The following is a 27,163-nucleotide window of genomic DNA, read 5'->3' on the forward strand; positions in this document are numbered from 1 at the left end:
TTACGGCATCTCTGAGATCTCCTGGCATGCTCTGCTCCTTCCAGATAAGAGAGATGAGGTCATGCATACTTGCCAATAGTGCTTCTCCGTCATACTTTAGTGCCTCAGCGGGGATTCCATCTGCTCCTGAGGGCCTTGTTGTTCTTGAGCTGATGGAAGGCCTTTTCTACCTCGTGCAGGGTTAGGGTTTTGCTGAGATGGTGGCGGGTAGCATGCTCCTGGATGGCATCGAGGACGTTGCCGTTGCCCAATGCTGAGCTTACGGCTCACATCCTACCATAGGCAACGAGGACCATACAGTACAGCCTGGTCTCCAGTTGTCTCGGACCCCCTTGCCACTGGACCAAGACCTTGCTCTGTTAAGCCCTTGTGGTAGCCGGTGTGCAACGGCCACCCCATGTTAAAAGAACTCACACACAGGCATCTTCCACTCTTCAAAATGAAGTTTGTGACCTGGAACGTCAGGACCCTCGTGGACAAACCCAACAGTGACAGACCGGAAGGCTGCACAGCTATCTTTGCTTGGGAGCTCAGACACTTCGATGTTGACATCGCCACCCTAAGTAAGACTTGGCAGGCAGGGGAAGGCCAGCTCAAAGAACAAGGTGGTGGCTACACCTTCTGGAAAGCCAAACCAGAAGAAGATCGCCGCCTTCATGGAGTTGGCTTAGCCTTCAAGAATGAGCTGGTGGGCCATCTCAGAGACGCCCCCCTGCGAGATAAGCAAACATCTCATGACTCTCCGACTTACCCTAGCCCAGAACCAATACGCCATGTTCATCAGCGCGTATGCCCCAACACTCAACGCAATAGATACAACCAAGGAGGAATTCTACTCCAGCCTTGAACATTCCCTGTCCCGAGTCCCTACAGATGACAAACTGATCCTCCTTGGCGACTTCAATGCCAGAGTCGGTAAGGACACAAACCTCTGGGGATTCATGATCTGTGGAGAGTGGGTAGGGAAAACCAACTCCAGTGGTATCTTTCTCCTGAAAAATGCCAAGAACATGAACTTGCTGTTGTGTATGCAATAACTGTTAGACTGAGTACTGTTTAACTCCAAGAGGTATGACCTTGGCTCTGCTTTGTTACGACCCAAAGTGCCTAATATATAAAATGGCTGGCCTTTTATACTTGGGCTGCACACACGTACGTGCAGATATTAACACAGTCTTTTACAAATTGAGACGGTCCAGTGTTTTACACTCCCAGGTTGACCGTCTCAGTTCAACTCCAGCCTTGGGTGAGTCTGTTGTGGCTGGGTGGCTGACCTGATGGGAGTGGCAATGGTCATGACAGGGATTGAAAGTCCATTTTCATTGAACATGTCAGTGATTGAAAGTTCCGATTCACTGATGACCACAGAGTCCTCTGATGACTGGGGGTAGGTTGGTTGGTCGTCTATTGTCTCTTCCTCCGACTGTTCCGATTCGCCTGTGTGCCACAGCTTTGTCTGATCCATATGTTTCCTGCATATTTGCCCATTTCTGAACTTGACAATAAATACTCTGTTGCCTTCCTTGGCCATGACAGTACCAGCGATCCACTTGGGACCCTGACTATAATTCAGAACATATACAGGATCATTTACAGAAATATCGCATGACACAGCTGCGCGATCGTGATATCTTTGCTGACTTTGTCTTCTATATTCAACATGATTGTTCAAGTCAGGGTGTACAAGAGATAGCTTGGTCTTAAGACTCTCTTCATCATTAGTTCATCAGGTGAGACCCCGGTAAGCGTGTATGGTCTTGTCCTGTAACTAAGCAGTATGCATTACAGGCGGGTCTGCAGTGACCCTTTGGTTTCTCGCTTCATACTCTGCTTTATGATTTGGACAGCACGTTCTGCTTGCCCATTGGATACAGGTTTGAATGGTGCTGACCTTGCAAGTTTGATATCATTGAGTTTCATGAACTCTTGAAACTCCTGACTGGTGAATCACGATCCGTTGTCGCTAACAACGATGTCAGGCAGGCCATGTGTCACAAACATGACAGAGATTCTCAATGGTAGCTGTGGATGTGCTGGATGACATGATTATACACTCTATCCACTTCGAATATGCATCCACCACAACTAAAAACATCTTCCCCAGGAAGGGACTTGCAAAGTCTATATGGATCCTGGACCATGGTTTGGACAGCCACGACCACAGACTCAGCGGCGATTCCGCTGGTGCTTTGCTGAGCTGCATGCAAGTGTTGCACTGATGCACACATGATTCCAGCTCAGAGTCAATTCCCGGCCACCATACATGAGACCTGGTGATAGCTTTCATCATTACAATGCCGGGATGTGTGCTATGTAGCTCACATACAAATTTATCTCTCCCTTTCTTGGGCATAACAACATGATTGCCCCACAGTATACAATCCAACTGAATAGACCAATTTAAGGTTTGGTCTCCTCGCACATTTGCTTGGGTATGGCAGACCAATCACTTTTGAGGATGCAACTCTTCACCACCGATAAAATTGGGTCCTGGCTGCTCCAGGTCTTAACTTGTTGAGCCGTGACGGGTTCCTTCACTTTCAAAAGCATCCATAACTAACAATAAGTCCCCCGGTTGTGGCGTTTCCACCTCCGGTGTGGGCAACGGCAGATAACTCAAAGCATCGGCACAATTCTCGGTGCCAGGTCTATGGCGAATAAGCAGATAATGTCAGCGCCCACCTCTCGATGCGGGATGAGGCATTGGTATTGATACCTTTGTTTTCAGAGAACAGTGAAATGAGCGACTTGTGATCGGTCTCCAGTTCAAACCAAAGACCAAACAGGTACTGATGCACCTTTTTAACCCCATACACACAGGCTAGTGCTTCTTTCTCTACCATGCTGTAGGCTCTTTCTGCTTTAGACAAACTTTTTGAAGCATACGCGACTGGTTGAAGTTTATCCGACTCATTAACTTGTTGGAGTATACACAACCAATGCCATATGATGAAGCATCACAGGCCAATTTGAACGTTTATGTAAAGTCCTTACTCTACAGTATGAAACCACACGAGGCACATTCTGGGAACAAGGTCACTCTGTGGCCTTAACTCTTTATTCACAGGACTCCAAAGATGATGATCCTGCTTGGGACCTCCCTTTTTATACCTGTGTGATCAGGTAAGGAGTGTCTCCCACAAGTTCACCCCTTGTGGTCAAGGTGTGCATCTTGGTTGAGTGTGTGCAGTAATACAGTGGTGTTACATTGTGGTTACATACATGACAGTTTACATGTGTCATAATATACCAGCAGCTTGTTAGAGCAAAGCCGATTAGTAGCTTTCTCAAAAGCTCTGTCTTGAGATGCACCCCACACCCAGTTGTCGCCTTTTCTTAGCACCACGTGCAGTGGTTCTAATAAGCTGCTCAATTTTAGGTAGGAAGTTACCGAAGTAGTTGAGTAGATCCAGGAACGAACACAGCTCCATCACATTCTGCGGCTTGGGTGCATTCTTGATGGATTTGGTTTTTGCGTCCGCGGGTCTGATGCCGTCAGCAATTTTCCTCCCCAGGAATTCGACCTCTGGTGCCATGAAGACGCACTAAGAGGATTTCAGTCTGAGTCCCACTTTGTCCAGATGATGCAGGTTGTTCAGATGTTTCTCAGAGTCATGACCAGTGATCAGGATGTCATCTTGGAACACGACGGTTCTGGGAATGGACTTCAGTAGACTCTCCATGTTCCTCTGAAATATTGCTGCAGCCGAGCGAATTCCAAAAGGGCACCTATGATAAATAAACAGTTCTTTATGCGTGTTAATGCATGTAAGTCTCTTCAACGTCTCAATCAGCTCCTGTGTCATGTAGGCTGACGTCGTCCAGTTTGGTGAACAACTTCCGCCCGGCTAGCATTGCAAACAATTCACCAGCATTCGGTAACGGGAACTGATCTTGTTTCAAAATCCTGTTGATCGTAGCCTTGTAGTCTCCACAGATTCTGACTGTGCCATCACTTTTCAGCACAGGAACAATGGGGCTGGCCCATTCATTAAATTCAACCAGTGATATGATCCCTTCACGCTGGAGTCTGCCCAGTTCAATTTCCACTTTCTCCCTCATCATATACGGAACTGCCCGAGCTTTATGATGGATGGGTCTTGCATCCGAGTCCACGTGGATCTGCACCTTGGCTCCCGTGAAGTTGCCGATGTCTGGTTCGAACAGTGAGGGGAACTTGCTCAGTACTTGGGCACATGCATCTTCCTCCGACGACAACACCTTGATGTCGTTCCAATCGCATCTGATTTTTTTCAAGCCAATTACTGCCGAACAGCATTAGGCCATTGCCTGGGACAATCCATAGCAGTAACTCGTGAACTGCACCGTCATACGATGCTTTCATTGTGGCATTGCCAATCACCGTTATGAGTTCTTTGGTGTACGTGTGCAACTTGGCATTGACTGGACTCAGTCTGGGCCTCACAGCCTTAGTATCCCACAGCTTGTCGAATGCCCTCTGGCTCCTTATCAATTGACTCGCCCCCGTATCCAGTTCCATTGATACTGGCACCCCGTTAAGTATCACGTTGATCATTATCGGTTTGCTCTTAGTTAGGAACGAGTACAGTCCATACACTTCCTCCTCTGGTATCTCGGATTGCTTATCCGGATCCGTGCTAATCTGACCATCATCCTCCACGTGGTGTGTCGCAGCACACTTGCTCATCTGCGAATACTTGCGCTGGAGATGCCCCACTTTCAGACAGCCTTTGCAACTATATTGCTTAAATCAGCACTGCAGGTGCCGGTGATTTACTCGACAACGCCAACACGGAGAAATCGGATGCATTCCCACTGGCGGACTTTGGGCAGCCACAGGTTTTGCGTACCCAGTCGGTTAGGCCCTGCCATGTGCTGCTCTGCCGAACGCCGACTATCATATTTACAGTACTTGCCGAGTTTTGATTTTTTTTTACTGATATCTGCTTTAGACTTCTATCCATCGTCATGCATAACTGAGTGATCGTGATGGCCCTGTTCAAGTCCAACGTCTCCGCCGCCAGTAGTTTATGCAGGATCACCTCGTGGTTGATGCCGATTACAAAGAAGTCCCGCAGCATGTCTGCCAACACAGCCCAAATTTACACGGTCCTGCTAGACATCTCAGGTCGGCAACGAATTCCGCCACTCTGAGCCAACGTGCGTATAAAATCTGTATCTCGATGATGATGCCTTCGTCTGGCTTAAGGTGGTCCTGTACCAGTGTGCACAATTCTTCTTATGTCTTCTCTGTTGGACTCACAGGCAGGAGTAAATTCTTTATCAGACCATAAATTTTTGGACCTCAAACCGTGAGGAACATCGCCCGGCGCCGATCTGCGTCGCCGACCTCCTCCATTTTGTTGGCCACAAAGAACTGTCTCAAGTGGCTCACAAAGTCTGCCCAGTCTTCTCCTTCCACAAATCGCTCCAACAATCCAATTGTGCTAATTTTTGCATGCAAAGATTCTTGCTGCCTCATCGCGACCTTAGCTCTGCTTTATTAAGGCCCAAAGTGCCTAATATACAAAATGGCTGGCCAATGGCCTCTAACAGTGACGCCATCTAGTGGCTAGTGATCCCAAAAGTACATACATGACACTTGCCATTACCAATACCTTGTTCCATCCGAGGGACAAGTACAAAGCATTATGGCAACACCATCGCTCCAAGCACTGGCATCTGCTCGACTACATCATCGTCCGAGCGAGGGATCGCAAGGACATGCGCATCACCCACACCATGACTGGAGCTGACGACTGCTGGACAGAACACCGCCTAATTAACATCAATATAGCCCCAAAACAGCGACAGCAACAGGAACAATGCTGCAGAAAAATCAACGCTGGTGCACTCAAAGTTCCAGTTAAGAAAGTCCTGTACTGTCAGTGCCTCACTGCCAACCTGGCAGCCCTCTATGACCCCGAGACGCAGAGTGCCCACACCACCTGGTCTGCCTTCAAGGTCTCCATAACCAGCACCTGCAAAGTGATGCTCAGTCACTCAACCAGGAAACACCAAGACTGGTTTGACGAGAATGACCAGGAGCTAATAAGCTGCAAGCACAAGGCATTTTGGAACCTAAAGCAGCAACACAATTTGGGAACAGCAAAGCTTTTCTACAAGCAGCTGAAGGCCGAGGTCCAACAAAAACCTCGCGACCTACAGAATAGTTGGTGGGTGGAGAAAGCACAAGATCCAGCAGTTGGCCAACAACCACGAAGTGCGCGGTTTCTTCAGCGCAGTCAAGTCCACCTGCTGCCCAAGCACCCAAGGCCCCACTCCATTGCTAGTCAAGAATGGAGAGGCACTCATTAAGTTCACTGAGGCAGTCAGGGCCCGCTGGAAGGAGCATTTCGACGATCTCCTTAACACGAATGCCCTCGATTCCATCCTCTAAATTATAAGCACACTTGGCTGAACTGTTGACATTGCCACTTACCAGATGGCTGCGTCTTTGGGAATAATAGGGGGCTTGGGTGCATTCCAGCTTGATGGAGAGACTTTCAGAGCATATGTGGAATGGCTAGAAACATTTTTCACCGCGAATAGTATCGGCGAAGTCCTCGATGATGAAAACCATAACCTTGGTTAGAAAGGAAACAAGCTATTTTCTTAACTAAAGCAGGCCTCAAGTTGTATGAAACCCTGAAAAATGTGCGTGTTCCAGTCAAGCCAAAGGACACATCACTGACGGAGATTGCACTATAGTCCTGAGACCTTGGAAATTGCCGAAAGTTATTGTTTTAGGATACAAAATCAATTAACTGACAAGGGTAGCAGTGAATACATTGTAGCTTTAAAAAAGCTATCCATTCAGTGTCATTTCGGAAACTTTCAAAACCGAACATTGCGTGACCACTTTGTTTGTGGGATCAAAAATTAAAGAAATCAGAAGAAAGTTGTTGACAACCCCTAACTTGACTTTTGATTTAGCTTGTCAGACAGTTATGTCGATGGATATGGCCGACCAATACTCCCAAGAATTTTGTTCCATTTCCAGTCATCAGACAACCGAGGTGAATCAACAGTAGCTTAAAAGTAAAAGGCAATTGGGTTCCAAGGCCTCATCAACTGGCTGAGGTAACTGTACATTGAAGTCATGTTGTTGGTATCTGGGACAATACCTTCCTCAAAGATGTCCATATGTGAAGGCAGAGTGTTTCTTCTGCAAGAAAAGTGGGCATCTTGCCGACTGAAGAGTAAACCGATGTTCAATGCTAGAAGTAGAAGTTGCTAAACACTACATAGCATTGAAGAGAAGCAACAGGATGAGGAGGTTCTGGAGATGCATGTCATCAGGAGCACGATGGTATCTAATAACGATTCGCGATGTATCGCCATCCCCATCACAAGTTACACCCAATAAGGAAGAAGTGTTCTATTTCTCATACATTGATGAACTGCCAATCACAGCTTAAGAGATTAGTAGAGCAACCAAACGTGACCTAGTTATGTCAAAGATGTATGATTATATGGCAAATGGCTGGCCAAACCAGGTGTCAGAGGAAGATATTCATCCATACTTCGTTCTTAGGAATGTATTATCAGTGGATAAAGATTGTATCGTGTGGGTAGTTATCACAAATAAATTCAGGTCCAAATTGTTCGGAGATCTTCATGACCAGCACCTGGGAATGTGTTTGAGCAAGAGTTTTGCACACAGTTACTTATGGTGGCCATGTTTACATAAAAATGAGTACATCGTTGGTCAGTGTACAACATGTCAATCGGTAAGCAAGAAGCCACCATCAGTACTATTACAGCCATGGAATTGGCCTCCCATGGTGTGGCAAAGGTTACATGTAGATTTTGCTGAGCTGGAAGGACAACAATTGTTCACTGTGATTGATAGTCAAGTGGGTAGAGGGTTTCCGATGCGGAAAATAAAAAATTTGGAACCTAGCACCCCCTTCTCCTCTAATAACCTCATTTGTGTTTTGCAGCTGAGCCAGCAACGCGGTCCCAGGCAAGGCCACAGAGGCCAGAAGGTGGGGGCGTGGGGCCCGACTCTCCGGACAATCCTACATCTGCTGCTGAGGTGCTCCGATTCTCGCCCGTCAATCCGCTGGTCTGTTCTTCACGGATGAGAGCGCCGACTTCGAGGAACCTGCATCGCCACGCTCCAGAAGCCATTCCACCCCAAGGCCATTTAGTGGTCCTCCGGTTATTCCTGCCTCCACTCTGGAGGTACAGGGCACCCCATTTGTCCCCAGGATGGCGTCGACCCCACGGAGGCCTCGTGGAAGCCGTAGGTCTGGTCCATGAGCGCCACGAGAGCGGAGAGATGTTACAATTGTCCAGGAGGACTGTAGACATTGGTGACCAGCTCATCGAAGCATGAAGGGCATATCCCGACACTGGCCACCATGACTGGGTACATTCCGCGGATGGCGGAGGCCCTGGATGTGATAGCCAAGAACACTGCTGGCACAGGCCTCCCAGTGGTCCCAGAGCGTGGCACTCCACTCCTAGGTTCCGCACCATCACTGTGAACGGCAAGGACCAAGATCCTGCTTCTGCATCAGAGAATGTTGCCCCCTTGGCATCCCCCACTCCCGTACCCGTGCAACCACCACCTCTGCCTTCATCCCCCCCCCCAATGAGGCATCGCCTGAGGAGCTCCTTGGCCAGGTGCCGTGGAGTGAGGAGGGGAAGGGGTAGAGGTGGGGAGAAGAAGGGGAGTGGGGAAGGAAAGTGAGGTGCATGTCCGCAGGTGATGGCTGTATTATATCTCCATCTGGGTGTATGCAATTAGTTGTAATGTATGGGGGCAGGGGACCACACTCCTGTTTTGCCTTTGTATTCTGTGTTGCTGGACATGTCGAACATTTGATTGATGTCAATGGTGAAAAAAGTGGGGTGTGGCGGGTGTTGGGTGTTATTGCCCATGATACTTATGATTTCAAACCAATGTTGGTATAAAAACATTTTTTATTGAACATAACCTTGTTGCGCATTATCTCAGATAGTTGGACCATTACACACTGGTGATTCCTTAACATGAAAGGGTTAAATAAAACTTAACTTCAATCATCGTAAACTTTAACTGGCACCATTGATGTCTGAGCTGCACACACACAGCGGTGTGTCAGCCTTGTCACTCACAGCAACGTTCTTTCAGGCAAATCGTTCAGATATCAGCTCCTCACGTAAGAGTCTTGCAGCTATGTAGACACCACGGGCCCTTTCCTGCCGTCTGGAGGGGGTCATGCGCATGATTGTATAGCCAGCCTGATTGTCTGGCCCAAGGTCAGTGTCCAGCCCCTCGTCGTCCTCTTCCTCTCTCTCCTGAGGTGGAGCATCAGTCCCTTCTGGTAATTCTTGGTCCCTCCTGATAGCCAGATTGTGCAGCATGGAGCACACGACCACGAATTTACCTACTTGCTCAGAGTTGTATTGTAGCTCCCCTCCTGAGTGGTCCAGACATCTGAAGTGCTGCTAAAGCACAGTTGTTTTCTGGACCACATTGCGTGAGTCTCTGTGGCTCTGGTTGTATCGCTTCTCAGCCTCGGTGTGGGTGTCACGCATGGGGGGTCATCAGCCAGGTGGCTAGGCCATATCGGTTATCACCAAACATCCAGCATTGCCCTTGTGGCTGACTCTTAAAGTTGTCAGAGACAGTGCTCTCACGCAGGATGTGAGCCTCATAGAAGCTGCCTGGACATTTGGCATTCACTGCCATGATGATCTGGTTGTGGTCGACAACTAGTTGGCCTTCAGGGAGTGAAATCCTTTTCTGTTACAAAAACACTTCGGGTCCTGAGGAGGTGGCCGCATGGTGATGTGAGTGCTCTGTATAGCTCCCTGCACCCTGGGGAACTTAGCAATGCGGTAGAATGCTCCAGCCCTGTCAGTTTGAGCGTCCGTAGTCATGGGGAAGCTGACAAAGTCCATCCTTCTCGTGTACAGGGCTTCCGTGACCTGTCTAATGCAGCGATGGGTTGCAGGGTGAAACAAAGAGCAAATTTAGACCGCGGAGGCCCGAAAGGGACCGGACGCTTAGAAAGAAAGTGCCACGGTGACCTTGACCTCGATCGACACTGATGTCCTGATGGCAAGCTGCATATGTAGCCTGATGAACTCACATATTTCATTGATCACCACCTTGTGGAAGCGCAGTCTCCGAAGACAGGTGTGGTCAGAGACATCGAGGTAAGACCTCTTTTCCCTGTACATGCGGGGTGTGTATGGTCTGGCCCTCCTCCTCATTCTTGCATGCCTTAAATTGGGGACATAATGATGTGCATCACACATTGAGCCATCTGCACTCTGCAGCATCTGTGTATTAATCGATGTAGGCTGAGAAATGGCTGGCCCCATTGCAATGAAAGTATAATAGCGATTGATCAGAAGCAATAATTTCCTCACTAAAATACACCTACAGTAAACCCCCAATAGTCCAGAGTCTGAAAATATGTCTGTTGAGATGGTCACTTCACCTGGGAAGAACTTCAGAGTCAATGCAAACTCCCCCGAAGTTGAAGCAGCCTTTTGAATGAAGCGACCTGCGATTTAAAAATTGGCAGCCACACCGCTGGCGTTAGTTCAGAACAGTTCCACTTTTTCTGGGTGGCTTTTTGGGCGAGTGATATTGTGGGTGATGTGTGCGAGGTAGTGAAAGTGATGGTGGGCGATCTCCTGGGCGTTAGTTTCGCCAAATGTGGTCTTAACGACAAAAAAAAATGGGCAGGTGGTATTATTGAATCTCGGTGTTAATTCCGTGTAGAAAGTAACGCTGGGCGATATTATGGGCGTTGATTTCATCTACTCTGATGATTCCGCCCACATAAAGTGGGTGGGCGGTATTATTTTTTTCCCGGCATTAAGCACATCTGGAAAGTAATTCTCGGCGATAAGTTTCCGAAAAATGCCTGTCAGTTTCCATTTTGTGGCTAAATGGGCGATATATGGACGTTATACGTCATTTCAGCTGTAAAATGGATGTTAAGTGGCCGTTAAGCATGCAAAAAATGTGGGAAGTCTAGCCCCATTTTTTTTGTTGTGTATACCAAGTTATGTATGATGATTACTTCTTTATTAAGTAGGGTGAGGTGTAATAGAGCTCGACTACTGTGGTAATGCAACTACTGATGTAAATAATAAAAGGGTCATGTGGCAAAGTCACATGATAAGTTTCTGTATTGGAGCCATCTTGTATGGTGTGTTTCTTATTGATGTCATAAGAATATAGCGCAACGTCAAGTGGTGGCCAACATCTGCAGCCTCCTAAGAGAAGGCATGCTTCCTGCTGGACCTGGTGTCCAAGCTTTCCCAGTGGCTGTCAAAGTCACTACCACCATCAACATTTTAGCCTCTGGATCTTTCCAGGGTTCTGCCAGAGACATATCCAGGATCTCCCAGCCCGTGGCCCACAAATGCATAAGATCGCTTATTTTCCAGGGACAGCAATAATGTGATCATTGCCAGTGATGACACCAGTCAGAATAAGCGGGCACTCAGGTTTGCAGCTCTGGCTGACTTCCCACAGGTGCAGGGAGTCATCGACTGTACACACATAGCAAGTTAGCAGGACATGTAGATAAGGTGGTTAAAAAGGCATACTGGTTCTTTCCTTTATTATCCGAGGCACAGAATATAAGAGCTGTGGGAGGTTATGGTAGAACAGTATAAAACACTAGTTAGGCCACAGCTAGAGTACTGCATATGTTCTGGTCACCACATTACAGGAAAGATGTGATTGTACTTGTTATGTATCGATGCCTTGGGTCACCAGACACCAGAGGGCGTTACTGTCGGAGGTCATCGGGCTGTATGCGTGTGTGTGCGGTCACGGGTGTATATAAGCATGGGTACTATGTCACGCAGGTACTTTGGGCGCGAATGAAGATGGATCAGGTTTACACCTGACGCAGTTTACAGTAACAAGACTCTTGAGTCATTACATTTGGCAATGAGGTAAATGAAGAACCTTCGCATGTACAATGGGCACTATTGGAATTCTTCACGAATTCGTGAATGGCAAGGATTGGGCGGATTTCATTGACCGCTGAGATCAATATTTTATGGCCAACAAAATGGAGGGAGTGGCTGATGCAGTTTGGTGCAGGGCGGTTTTCCTCACCATTTGTGGTAGAAAGTTTACGGCCTCATGAAGAACCTTCTCTCGCCTTTACGTCCAATGGACAAAGAGTACGAGGATTTGTGTATTTTGGTTTGTGACCATCTTAAGCCAAAAGAGGGGCTCATCACCTCACGCCATCGCTTCTATACTCATGTTCGTGCTGAGGGCCAGGATGTGTCGGGATTCGTTGCCGACCTATGACGTTTTACTGAGCCGTGTAAGTTCGGGAACGTGTTGGAAGACATGTTGAGAGATTTCTTCGTAATAGGCATCAACCATGATGTGATTCTTCGGAAGTTATTGGCCGAAGAGAAACTGGATTGAAAAAGGCCATCGTGACTGCATGACTACTGATGATAATTTGAGGCAGATATCATCGAAGAGTCGGAGCTCCACGGCAGGTACTGTAAACAAGATTGTGTCGTCTTCTGGCAGAACTGCTTATGGTAGGGCCTACTCGATTGTTTGTGAAACCTGTAGCTGCTCAGAGTCCACCAACTGGTACGAATCTGATTGTCCCCACAATGCCAACAGGGTGAAATCATCGGCCTCATCAGTGTCGGTTTAAACAATACTCCTGTAATGGCTGTTCAAAAGTGGGGCAACTTCAGAAAATGTGCCCACAACTGAGCAAGCGTGCTGCTGCTCATCACATTGTTGATGATGACCAGTCCAGTGCTGACCCAGATACACAACCCGAGGAGGAAGTGTATGCTCTGTATTCGTTCTTGGCAAAGAGCAAGCCAATAATTGTTAATGTGAAGCTGAATGGCGTGCCTGTATCAATGGAGCTGGACACAGGTGCAAGTCAGTCGATAATGAGCCAAAGGACATTTGAAAAGCTGTGGGACACTGAGGCTGTGAAGCCTAAGCTGAGTCCAGTCAATGTCAAGTTGCATACTTACACTAAGGAACTCATACCGGTGATTAGCAGTGCAGTAGTCAAGGTGTCATATGATGGTGTAATTCAAGATCTACCATTATTATGAATCGTCCCAGGTAATGGTCCAATGCTGTTCGGCAGGAATTGGCTCGAGAAAATCAAGTGGAACTGGAATGATGTCAAAGCATTGTCCTCGGTGGATGACACTTCGTGTGCTCAAGTGTTGAAGAAGTTTCCTTCTTTGTTTGAACTGGGCATTGGTAAATTTACTGCAGCCAAGGTGCAGATTCACCTGGATTCTGATACAAGGCATGTCTATCATGAAGCTCGGTCTGTTCCCTACATGATGAGGGAGAAGGTTGAAATTGAGCTTGACAGACTCCAACGTGAAGGGGTCATATCACCGGTCGAGTTTAACATGTGGGCCACTCCTATTGTTCCTGTGTTGAAGAGTGATGGCTCTGTCAGGATTTGTGGAGACTACAAGGTTACGATTAACCGATTTTCGAAACAGGATCAGTATCCGTTACTGAAGGCTGATGACCTGTTCGCCATGCTAGCTGGTGGAAAGTCATTCACTAAGCTAAATCTGACATTGGCCTATATGACACAGGAGCTTGTCGGCACTTCGAAGAAACTCACCTGCATCAACACCCATAAAGGACTGTTTGTCTACAACAGGTGTCCTTTTGGAATTCGTTCGGCTGCAGTCATATTTCAGAGGAATAGGGAGAGTCTACTGACTCACAGGTTGCGACACTGCTGAACAACTGAACAATCTTGAAGTCCTACATTGTCTGAACAAAGTGGGACTCAGGCTGAAACATTCGAAGTGTGTCTTCATGGCACCTGAAGTTGAATACCTGGGGAGGAAGATTTCTGCTGATGGTATCAGGCCTACTGATTCAAAAACCAAGGCCATCAAAAATGCACCCAGGCCTCAGAATGTGACGGAGTTGCATTCGTTCCTTGGGCTACTCAACTACTTTGGTAATTTCTTATCCAGATTGAGCACTTTATTAGAGCCACTGCACATTCTACTCAGAAAAGGAGACAACTGGGTCTGGAGTGTGTCTCAAGATAGAGCCTTTGAGAAAGCTAAGAATCTGCTCTGTTCAAACAAGTTGCTTGTTCATTATGATCCGTGTAAGCGTCTTGTATTGGCCTGTGTTACTTCATCATATGGGGTTGGCTGTGTACTTCAACAAGCAAATAAGTCGGGTAAGCTACAATCTGTTGCATACGCTTCGAGAAATTTATCAAAAATGGAAAGAGCTTACAGTATGGTAGAAAAAAAAGCTTTGGCCCGTGTGTATGGGGTAAAAAAGATGCATCAGTACCAGTTTGGTCTTCGTTTTGAACTCAAAACGGATCACAAGCCACTAATTTCATTGTTTTCTGAAAACAAAGGTATTAATACCAATGCATCATCCCGTATTCAGGGATGGGCGTTGACATTGTCTGCCTATGAATACATTATTCGTCATAGACCCGGTACTGAGAATTGTGCCGATGCACTGAGTCTTCTGCCTTTGCCCACACCTGATATGAAAAGCCCTCAACCTGCAGATCTACTGGTAGTAATGGATGCTTTTGAGAGTGAAGAAACTCCTGTCACTGCTCAAAAGTTAGGATCTGGACCAGGCATAACCCTGTCTTATCATTTGTGAAACATTGTGTCCTCAGTGGTGATTGGTCTGCAATACCTATGGAGATGTATGATGAGACCAAACCTTACAACTGTCGCAAAGATAAGCTGTCCATTCAGTCACTGTGGGGTAATCGTGTCATCATGCCTAAGAAAGGTAGAGAAAAATTTGTACGTGAACTACATAGCGCTCATCTCAGTATTGTCATGATGAAAGCCATTGCTAGGACTCATGTATGGTGGTCTGGAATTGACTCTGATCTGGAATTATGTGTATCAGTGCCATACTTGCATGCAGCTAAGTAAAATACAGGCGGAATCTCCGCTGAGTCTTTGGTTGTGGGCATCCAAACGATGGTCGAGGATCCACATTGATTTTGAGGGTCTTTTCCTGGGAAAAATGTTTTTTGTTGTGATGGATGCATATTCAAAGTGGATAGAGTGTATCATCATGTCATCCAGTACATCTACAGCCACTATTGAGCGCCTTCGTGTCATGTTTGCTACTCATGAGTTGCCTGACATTGTTCTGAGCGACAACGGATCTTGTTTCACCAGTCTTGAGTTTCAGGAGTTCATGAAGCTGAATGGTATTAGACATGTGAGGTCAGCTCCATTCAAACCTGCTTCGAATGGTCAAGCAGAGCGTGCTGTTCAAACGATCAAGCAAAGTATAAAACATGTAACTCAGGGTTCACTGCAGACTTGTTTGTCATGTATATTGCTCAGTTACAGGACACGACCTCATACGCTTACTGGGGTTTCCCCTGCTGAACTACTGATGAAGAGAAATCTCAAGACCAAGCTTTCTCTTGTTCATCCTGATTTGAATGATCGTGTTGAAAACAGACGTCAGCAATGGTATCATGATCGTGCTGCTGTGTCACGTGATATTTCTGTTAACGATCCAGTTTATGTACTGAACTATGGTCAAGGTCCAAAGTGGATCGCCAAGGAGGGTAACAGAGTGTTTATTGTCGTGCTCAAGAATGGGCAAACATGCAGGAAACATGTTGACCAGGTAAAACTGCGGCACACGGATAAACTGGAACCGTTTGAGGAAGATGCCAACCAACCAATGTTCGTTCATCAGAGGACTCTGTTGTCATTCCTGAACCTGGACCTTCAGTCTCTGATGTGGTCATTACCACTCCCACCAAATCTGTTACTCAGCCTTCAGTCACAACTGACTCAAAACACTTGCCTAGAATTAATAAAACACTAAAGTTGAATTGAAACGATCAACTCGTGAGCGGAAAGTCCCAGACCGTCTTAATTTGTAAAAAGACTGATATTAAGATCTTGAAAGGGGATGTTATGTATTGATGCCTGGCACCAGAGGGCGCTACTGTCGGAGGTCATCGGACTATATGCACGGTCACGGGTGTATATAAGCGCGGGTACTATGTCACGCGGGTACTTTGGGTGCAAATAAAGATTGATCAGGTTTACACCTGACGCAGTTTACAGTAACAAGACTTGAGTCATTACAGTACTGGAGAGGGTACAGAGGAGATTTACGAAGATGTTACCTGGACAGGAGAATTTTAGCTATGAGGAAAGATTGGCTGCGGTTGTTTTCATTGGAATTGAGGAGGCTGAGGGATTATTTAATTTAGGTGTATAAAATTATGAGGGGCCTAGATAGAGTGGATAGGAAGGCCCTATTTCCCTTAGCAGAGTGGTCAACAACCAGGGGGCATAGATTTAAAGTAACTGGTAGAAGGATTAGAGGGGAGTTTTGGAGAAATGTTTTCACCCAGAGGGTGGTGGGGGTCTGGAACTCATCATCTGAAAGGGTGGTAGAGGCAGAAACCCTCATCGCATTTAAAAAGTACTTGGATATGCACGTGAAGTGCCACAACCTAAAGGCTATGGATAAAGAGTTGGAAAGTGAGATTAGACTGGATAGCTCTTTTCAGCTCGCACAAACACGATGGGCTGAATGGCTTCCTTCTGTGCCATAAACATCTATGATTCGATGTGAACAGGACACCCCCCAGATCAACCAGGGGTATTCGTCAACTGCAATGGCTTCCATTCCATCATTGTGCAGCTGGTGTACAACTACAGAAAGATCTTAATGCAGGTGTGCGCAAGACTCCCAGGGAACTGCCATGGTGCTTTTGTTCTGCGGCAGTCCAAGCTCCCTGGAGTCTTCAGACCTGCAAGCAGATTTATGGAGGTGGTTGCTATGTGACTAGGGATACCCACTGCAAACTTTGCTCATGCTACCCGTCAGAAACCTGGCCAATGAAGTCCAACAGCGCTACAATGAATGCCATATCACCACCAGATACGTGACTGAACAATCCATTGGCATGCTGAAGATGCATTTCAGATGCCTAGCCAGATCTGGATGCACCTTTCAGTATGCACCAGCCAGGGTTTCCAGAATAGTCTTTTCACTATGGACATCCAATCCCTCTATACCTCTATCCCCCAGCAGGACGGCCTGAGGGCTCTCTATTTCTTCCTTGAACAGGTCCTAATCAGTCCCCATCCATCACTACCCTGCTCCGCCTGGCTGAACTTGTTCTTACCATGAACAACTGACTCCACTCACTTCCTCCAAATAAAAGGTGTTACTATAGGAACCTAAATGGATCCTAGCTTGGCCTGCCTTTTCACGGGATATGTGATACACACTTTGTTCCAGTCCTACTCGCGTCCCCTCCCTCACCTCTTTTTCCGGTACATTCATGTCTGTGTCGGTGCCGTTTCCTGCTCTCATTCCAAACTGGGAAATTTCATCAACTTTGCTTCCAATTTCCATCTTTCCCTCACCTTCACATGGTCCATCTCTGACTCTTCCCTTCCCATCCTCGACTTCTCAATTTCCATTTCTGGGGATAGGCTGTCGAACAATATCTATTATAAGCCCACTAACTCCCACAGCCACCTTGATTACACTTCCTCCCTGCTCGCTTCTGTAATGACTCTCTTCCATTCTCCCAGTTTCTCCATCTCTGTCACATTTGTTTTGATGATGCCATCTTCTATCCCACGGCTGTATCCATCCTATTTCCCACAATTCTGCTCTCACCCTTCGTCTCCCTCCCAGAACCATGATAGGGTTCCACTTGTCCTCACCTTCCACCCAATCAGCTTCCACATTCAATGGATCATCCTCCACCATTTCCACCACCACTAGCATTATGCCACCACCAAACACATCTACCTCTCCCTTCCCCTTTCAGAATTCCAAAGGGACCGCTCCCTCTGCAACATCTCCTGGTCCACTCATCAATCATTCCCCTTCCCATGGTACTTTCTCATGCAAGCACAGGAGATGCAACACCTGCCCTATACCTTCTCCCTTCCCAACATCCAGGGGCCCAAACACCCCTTCCAGGTGGAACAGCGATTTACGTGTATTTCTTTCAATTTAGTATGCTGACTTTTCTGCTCACGATGTGGTCTCCTCTACATTGGGAAGACCAACGTAGATTGGGTGAACGCTTTGTAGAACGCCTCCGTTCAGTCCGCAAGTGTGACCCTGAGCTTCCAGTCCCCTGTCATTTTAATTCTCCATCCCATTCTTACCTCTCTCACTATTCTAATGAAGTTCAACGGAAACTCAAGGAACAGCACCTCATCTTTCGATTATGCACTTTACAGTCTTCCGGACTCAACATTGAGTTCAACAATTTCAGATCATAATCGCTGCTCCCATATTTTCGGACAGCAGATGTTGCTAATGATTCTGCTATTGGCATTTACACCACCTCTAGACCCACCTTTTGTTTCTTTACGTCTTCTTTCTTTCTGTAAGTTGGAGTTCCCATTATTATGAATGAGAACGGCCCCCTTCCCCCACCCCCCGCCCCACAAACACACAAAACTCTAATAATAGAAAAAAACACCACATATTTTTATTAATTTAAATTAAAGTTATTTATGTATTAGAAAAAAAATTTTTTTTTTTGATTTTTAAATTTTTAAAATTATGGTTTAAAATAAACTTACTGTAGTGGGAAGGGTTTTTAACAATAACAGTTTTTTAAATTATTTTACAATGTTTTTGTGTATTTTAAAACTCTTACGCCTGTAAAAGTAGGCTATGCGCCTGCTTTTATCAGGCGCAAGAGTTTTCAGGACATCCGCCGGGCAAGATATGGGTAAATACTGCAGTCTTGCCGATGCTAATGTCCTCGCTCCCGGGATGCGGAGGATCTGTCCAGCTCCAGTTTTCAGTGCATGCACATTGAGAGTTAAAAACCAGCTTTTGCGATGCCTTCCCACGTCCATACACACTCCGTACAGACCCGGGAGGCAGGGATTTCTGGGCCAGTGTTCTACTGCATTCTGGTGCTGCAAACACTGACAATCGATGCACTTAGGTACAGGACTGCACCCAGGCTCTCTCATGATTCCCTCCATATGCTTATGGAGGGAGTCACAGCATGCAGGGAGGTCCTCTTCCCTTCCCATCGGTGGAAGAGACCTTCCCATTGGTGGAAGAGACCTCGCCAGGAGATCAACCCAGCCTGGTTGCACATTGCAGAGGAGGGCACAAGCAGGGATGTGGTCAGGAGGACCTGGGTACGGTAGCGTAAACGTTTCAATGATCTCAGTGGATCACAAAACGTTAGTACAAAGCCACACTCAACCTCATTCTGCAGTGTCTCTTATCACATCACCATCACTCTGCCTTCCCTACCCTACTCCTACACATCCTTACTCACATCAACTTACCTTGCACCGCCACCCATCCCTCTCTATCTACGTTATCACATCCCCATCTGACTAGCCACCACTCACACTCGCCCTCATCCTAGTGCAATCATACCAACGAACAACACTAATAACAAGGATGTTTTATGCAATGTTCATGTTTTGTTATTGTGGTATTCCCCATAAACCTTGACTCCCCAATAGTTCAAGAATCTGTCTATCTCAGCCTTGAATATATTCAATGAAGCAGCCTCCATAGCTCTCTGGGGTAGAGAATTCCAAAGATTCACGACCCTCTGAGAGAAGAAATTCCTCTTCATCTCTGTCTTAAATTTGTGACCCCTTATTCTGAAACTGTGCCTCCTAGTTCTAGATTTCCCCATGAGGGGAAACATCATCTCAGCACCAACCCTCTCAAGACCCCTCAGAATCTTTTATGTTTCAATAAGATCACCTCTCATTCTTCTAAATTCCAATGAGTAGAGGCTCAACCTGCTCAACCTTTCCTCATAGGACAACCCCTTCATCCCAGGAATCAACCTAGTGAACTTTCTCTGAACAGCCTCCAATGCAAGTATATCCCTCTTTAAATAAAGGCACCAAAACTGTATGCAGTACTCTAGGTGTGGTCTCACCAATGCCCTATAAAGTTGTAGCAAGATTTCCCTACTTTTATATTGCAAAGGGGATGGAGTATAAAAGCAGGGAAGTTTTGCTACAGCTATACAAGTTATTGGTGAGACCACACCTGGAATACTGCGTGCAGTTTTGGTTTCCATATTTACAAAAGGATATACTTGCTTTGGAGGCAGTTCAGAGAAGGTTCACTAGGTTGATTCCGGGGATGAGGGGGTTGACTTATGAGGAAAGGTTGTCTAGGTTGGGCCTCTACTCATTGGAATTCAGAAGAATGAGAGGTGATCTTATCGAAATGTATAAGATTATGAGGGGGCTTGACAAGGTGGATGCAGAGAGGATGTTTCCACTGATGTTGAAGACTAGAACTAGAGGGCATGATCTTAGAATAAGAGCCGCCCATTTAAATCAGAGATGAGGAGGAATTTCTTCTCTCAGAGGGTTGTAAATCTGTGGAATTCGCTGCCTCAGAGAGCTGTGGAAGCTGGGACATTAAATAAGACAGAAATAGACAGTTTTTTAAACGATAAGGGGATAAGGAGTTATGGGGAGCGGGCGGGGGAGTGGAGCTGAGTACATGATCAGATCAGCCAAGATCGTATTAAATGGCGGAGCAGGCTCGAGGGGCCATATGGCCTACTCCTGTTCCTATTTCTTATGTTCTTATGTTCTTATATTCCTTTCCTCTTGTATTCCATTTACCATTCCTAATTACTTGTTGTACCTGCATGATAATTTTGTGTGTTTCATGTACGAGGACATCCAGATCCCTCTGTATGGCAGCATTCTGTAGTCTCTCTCCATTTAAATAATATTTTGCTTTTCTATCGAGGAGGAGTGTGATATTCTGGATGAAATAAATATACTGAGAGAGGAAGTATTAAGGGGTTTAGCAGCTTTGAAAGTAGATAAGTCCCCAGGCCCGGATGAAATGCATCCCAGGCTGTTGAGCGAAGTAAAAGAGGAAATCGCAGAGACCTTGACCATCATTTTCCAGTCCTCTTTGGATCTGGGATATGGTGCCGGAGGATTGGAGGACTGCCAATGTAGTATGCTTGTTTAAGAAGGGAGAAAGGGATAGGCCGAGTAATTACAGGCCTGTCAGCCTAACATCAGTGGTGAGAAAGTTATTGGAAAAAATCCTGAAAGACAGGATAAATCTACATTTGGAAAGGCATGTATTAATTAGGGACAGTCAGCACGGAATTGTTAAAGGAAGATCGTGTTTGACTAACCTGATTGAATTTTTTGAGGAGGTAACCAAGAGAATCGATGAGGGTAGTGCATATGATGTAGTATAGATGGACTTTAGCAAGGCTTTTGTTAAGGTCCCACATGGTAGACTGGTCATGAAGGTTAAAACCCATGAAATAAAGGGAAAAGTGGCAAGTTGGATCCAAAATTGGCTTGAGGTAGGAATCAAAGGGTAATGATTGATGGATGTTTTTGTGACTGGAAGGATGTTTCCAGTGGGGTTCTGCAGTGCTCAGTACTGGGTCCCTTTGATTTTTGTGGTATATATCAATGATTTAGATTTGAATATAGGAAGTATGATTAAGAGGTTTGCAGACGACATTAAAATTGACTGTGTGGTTGATAATGAAAGGAAAGTCATGGGCTGCAGGAGAATATCAATCTACTGGTCAGGTGGGCAGAACAGTGGCAAATGGAATTTAATTCCGAGAAGTGTGAGACGATGCACTTTGGGAGGGCTAATAAGGAAAGGGTATACATATTAAGTGGTAGGCTACGGAATGCTTGCCTTTATTGGCCAAGGCATAGAATATAAGAGCAAGGAGGTTATGCTTAAATTGTATAATACTTTGGTTAGGCTACAGCCAGAGTATTGCGTGCAGTTCAGATCGCCATATTATCATCATCATATGCAGTCCCTCGGAATCGAGGAAGATTTGCTTCCACTCCTGAAGTGAGTTCTTTGGTGGCTGAACAGTCCAATACGAGAGCCACAGACTCTGTCGCAGGTGGGACAGATAGTCGTTGAGGGAAGGAGTGGGTGGGACTGGTTTGCCGCACGCTCTTTCCACTGTCTGCGCTTGATTTCTGCATGCTCTCGACGTTGAGTCTCGAGGTACTCAGCGCCCTCCCAGATGCACTTCCTCCACTTAGGGCGGCCGTGGGCCAGGGACTCCTAGGTGTCAGTGGGGATGTTGCACTTTATCAGGGAGGCTTTGAGGGTGCCTTGTACCGTTTCCACTGCCCACCTTTGCCTCCTTTGCCACGAAGGAGCTCTGAGTAGAGCACTTGCTCTGGGAGTCTCGTGTCTGGCATGCAGACTATGTGGCCTGCCAGCGGAACTGATCGAGTGTGGTCAGTGCTTCAATGCTGGGGATGTTAGCCTGAGCGAGGACGCTGATGTTGGTGCGCCTGTCCTCCCAGGGGATTTGTAGGATCTTGCGGAGACATCGTTGGTGATATTTCTCCAGCAACTTGAGGTGTCTACTGTACATGGTCCATGTCTCTGAGCCATACAGGAGGGCAGGTATTACTACAGCCCTGTAGACCATGAGCTTGGTGGCAGTTTAGAGGGCCTGGTCTTCAAACATTCTTTTCCTTAGGCGACCGAATGCTGTACTGGCACACTGGAGGCGGTGCCTGCTGTAGTTGATAGGAGGCTCCCGAGCTATGGGAAGTGGTTCACGGTGTCCAGGGCCGCGCCGTGGATCTTGATGACTGGGGGGGGGCAGTGCTGTGCGGTGAGAACAGGCTGGTGGAGGACCGCATTATAGGAAGGACGTGATTGCACTAGAGAGGGTGCAGAGGAGATTTACTAGGATGCTGCCTGGAATGGAGAACCTTAGTTATGAGGACAGATTGGATAGGCTGGGTTTGTTCTCATTAGAACAGAGGAGGTTGAGGGGATACCTCATTGAGGTGTACAAAATATTGAGTGGCCTGGATATAGTGGATAGTAAGGGTCTATTTCCATTGATGATGGGGTCTATTACGAGGGGGCATAGTTTTAAGGTGGTTGGTGAAAGGTTTAGAGGGGATTTGAGAGGGTTCTTCTTTATGCAGAAGGTTGTGGGGATCTGTAACTCGTTGCCTGGAACAGTGGTGGATGCAGAAACCCTTACCACTTTTAAGAAATGGTTGGATGGGCACTTGAAGTGCAGTAACCTGGACTAGTTTCGATCGCCTGGATGGGTCGCCCCACACAACTACAACACCTCTTATACTAAAAACATCTCCACTCCACCCCAACCGGAGCCATGTGATCTCCTGGGAGAGGCAAAAACCAGATTAAAAACCCAGGCCAATTTAGGGAGAAAAAAATCTGGTAAAATTCCTTTCCAACCCCATACAGGCGATCGAAACTAGTCCAGGAGGTCACCCTGGCCATATTCAATTCCTTGCAGTATTTACCATTATATCTGCGTCGTCCAACAAAAGGTCATCCAATCTAATCCCAATTACTAGCTCTAGGTCCATAACCCTGCAGGTTCCTGCGCTTTAAGTGCCCATCCAACCTTCTCTTAAAAGTGGTGAGGGTTTCTGCACCCACCACTCTTCCAGGCAGTGAGTTCCAGATCCCCACAACCTTTGGTGTAAAGAAGCCACCCCTCAAATCTCCTCTAAACCTTCCACCATCCACCTTGAAACTATGTCCCCTCGTAATAGACCCCATCACCAATGGAAATTGACCCTTACTATCCACTATGTCCAGGCCCCTCAATATTCTGTACACCTCGATGAGGTCTCCTCTCAACTTCCTCTGTTCTAATGAGAACAAACCCAGCCTATCCAATCTGGCCTCATAACTAAGATTCTCCATTCCAGGCAGCATCCTAGTAAATCTCCTCTGCACCCTCTCTAGTGCAACCACATCTTTTCTATAATACGGCGACCAGAACTGCTCGCAGTACTCCAGCTGTGGCCTAACCAAAGTATTATACAATTTAAGCTTATCCTCCCTGCTCTTATATTCTGTACCTCGGCCAATAAAGCAAGCATTCCGTATGTCTTCTTAACCACCTTATCCACCTGACCTGCTACTTTCAGGGATCTGTGGACAAGCACTCCAAGGTCCCTTTGTTCATCTACATTTTTAAGTGGCCTACCGTTTAATGTGTATACCCTTTCCTTATTAGCCCTCCCCAAGTGCATCACCTCATACTTCTCCGAATTAAATTCCATTTGCCACTGTTCTGCCCACCTGACCAGTAGATTGATATCCTCCTGCAGCCCATGATTTGCCTCTTCATTATCAACCACACAGCCAATTTTAGTGTTGTCTGCAAACTTCTTAATCCTACTCCCTATATTCAAATCTAAATCATTGGTATATACCACAAAAAGCAAGGGACCCAGTACTGAGCACTGCAGAACCCCACTGGAAACATCCTTCCAGTCACAAAAACATCCATCAACCATTACCCTTTGGTTTTTGGGTTGTCAGATGCAAGTTGCTTTGGTTGCATTTTTTAAATTTAATTTTAAAGGAAACATTTTAAGGGCCCAAGTTTCGAGCCGTGCCTAGAACGGCGCAGTCCCGACCTAGACGCCCGTTTTTCGCGCCACAAAGTGCGCCTAAAAAAACCCTCCGTATTCTCCACCTTCCTGCAGGTCCTCTGGCCCTCGGCGCAGCGCAGCAGGAGCTGTAGGGGGCGGAGGTAGGACCCTGCGCTGAAAACAGTGCCGGGAACTCTGCACATGCGCGCTACAGTGGGCACGCATGTGCAGTAGCTCCAGGCACCGAACTGTGTGGGAGGGGCCCGAAGCACGCAGCCCCGAGCCCTGGCCCAATGGCCTCACTGGGGCTGCGTGAATAAGGCTCCTCCCACGGACAGCTCCTGCTTCCTCCCGACACCGACCCGACTCCCGCTTCCCCCCCCCGCCCCCTCCCCGACTGGACCCGACCCGACTCCCGCTCCCCTCCCCCCCACCCCGACTGGACCCGACCTGACTCCCGCTCCCGCTCCCCTCCCCCCACCCCCCCCCGACTGGACCCGACCCGACTCCCGCTCCCGCTCCCCGCCCCCCGACTGGACCCGACCCGACTCCTGCTCCCGCGCCCCCCCCCCCCCCCGACTGGACCCGACCCGACTCCCGCTTCCCCCCGCTCCCGCCCCCGCTCCCGCCCCCGCCCCCGGACTGGATCCGACCTGACCTCCCTCTCCCCGACCTGACCTCCCTCTCCCTCCCTCCCTCCCTCCCTCCCCCCGACCCGAACCGAACCAACCTCCCTCCCTCCCACCACCCCACCGACCCGACCCAACACCACCTACGTGTAAATCTGGTGCTGAGGACGGGCCCTGCCCGAAGTTTCGGGCCCAGCCCGTTCAGCCTCCCTCCCCCTTCTCCTTCCCCCCCCCATCTCCTTCCCCCCCCATCTCCTTCCCCCCCACATCTCCTTCCCCCCATCTCCTTCCCCCCCCATCTCCTTTCTCCCCCTTCTCCCCTTCTCCCCCCTCCCCCCTTCTCCCCCCTCCCCCCTTCTCCCCCCCTTCTTCCCCATCCCACACCCCTCCCCCTTCTCCCCCATCCCTCCCCATCCCTCCCCCTTCTCCCCCATCCCTCCCTCTGCTCCCCCCCTCGCTCCATCTACCCCCCTCCTCCCCCTCCCCTCGCTGTCAGAAACACAGACACTGACAGACAGAGAATGAGAGACACACAGACACACAGACAGACAGAGAGATAGACACTGACAGAGACACACTGAGGGGGGGGGGGGGGGGGTGCATCCCAGCATGCTGTTGGAGGGCTCCCGGTGCTGCAGTCGGTAAGTAGAAAATGTTTTATTTATTGATTTTTTTTAAAATTATTTCTTATTAATTTTTTGGGATTGATTTATTGGTTGATTTATTGATGTATTTATCATTTATTATTGATGATGGCTCTTTATTTGTAAAACTGAAGTGTTTAATGTTTGTAAACTTCCCTTTAAACCCCCCCCCCCACCATTCCCTACGCCTGATTTGTAACCTATGCCTGATTTTCTAAAGTGCAGACAAGGTTTTTTTGAGCGTACAAAAATCTTCACTTACTCCATTCTAAGTTAGTTTGGAGTAAGTTTTCACTGACGAAACTTTGAAATCAGGCGTAAGTGGCCGGACACACCCCCTTTTGAAACAAAAATTCTGTTCCAAAGTGAAACTGTTCTAACTGACTAGAACTGGAGCAAACTAAATGACGAGAATTCCGATTTCTAAGATACTCCGTTCTACACCAGTTGCTCCTAAAAATCAGGAGCAAATCATGTGGAAACTTGGGGCCTAAATGTTTGTTTAAGACAGCCTTGATCTCACCTTGAAGGCATTCCCTAAATTACACAACCAGCTAATTTATGGTAAATATAGTTCCACAAAAATATTTTGCAGATGGCTAGTTTATACAATTCATCTTGATTTATGCCATTATTGAGAGGGGGCTGAGGGAACAAACGTAGCAGTTTAATAGCAGTAGGATGTGTGGGCATCGTGGACCTTCAACAGAGGCAACATTTTTTAAATTTGGAAATGAGTTGTTTGGATCAGATTTGTGCTGGCCTGTTGTGGGTACAAAGAGAAATGCGCCGAAGTTCAATCAAGGGTAGAGATGAAAAAGATGACTGAGCCCAATTACTGCTGCTCTAGTATGTGGAAGGAGGGAAGGAGGAAGAGGGCAGCAAGAGAAAACAAGTAGCAGACATGTGCCATCATTGAAATCAGGATTGAGAAGCTGGCTTCCTTATTCAACAACAACTTACACTATATAGCATATTTAAAGTAGAACAACACCCCAGTCAGGCCTCAATATCTGAGCTTCAGATATAGAAGATGTGAACTTTATGACCTTCTGCAGCTGCTTTTGTATTACAGCCAGTGCCTTTACAAGCATTCAAAAGCCACCAGCTAACATGTCTAACTAAAAAAAGCAATCACATGTTCTTATAATTATGAAATTAATAATCCTGTTTCCAATACCTCGGTATCCTATTTTACCCTGAGCTGAGCATCCTACCCTATATCCTCTCCATCAAAAAGACTGCCTACTTCCATCTACACAACATCACCCATCTCTGCCCCTGCCTCAGCCCATCTGCTGCTGAAATCCCCATCCATAGCTTTGTTACCTCCAGAATCGACTATTCTAATGCTCTCCTGGCTAGCATCCTATGTTCCACCCTCCATAAACACGAGCTCATCCAAAACTCTGCTCACTGTATCCAAATCTGTACCAAATCCCATTCTTCAATCACCCCTATGCTCACTGACCTGCAGTCCACCAACACTCACCTCATGTTCAAATCCCT

This window comes from Pristiophorus japonicus, chromosome 5, assembly GCF_044704955.1.
Source record: "Pristiophorus japonicus isolate sPriJap1 chromosome 5, sPriJap1.hap1, whole genome shotgun sequence".
NCBI classification, from domain to species: domain Eukaryota; kingdom Metazoa; phylum Chordata; class Chondrichthyes; family Pristiophoridae; genus Pristiophorus; species Pristiophorus japonicus.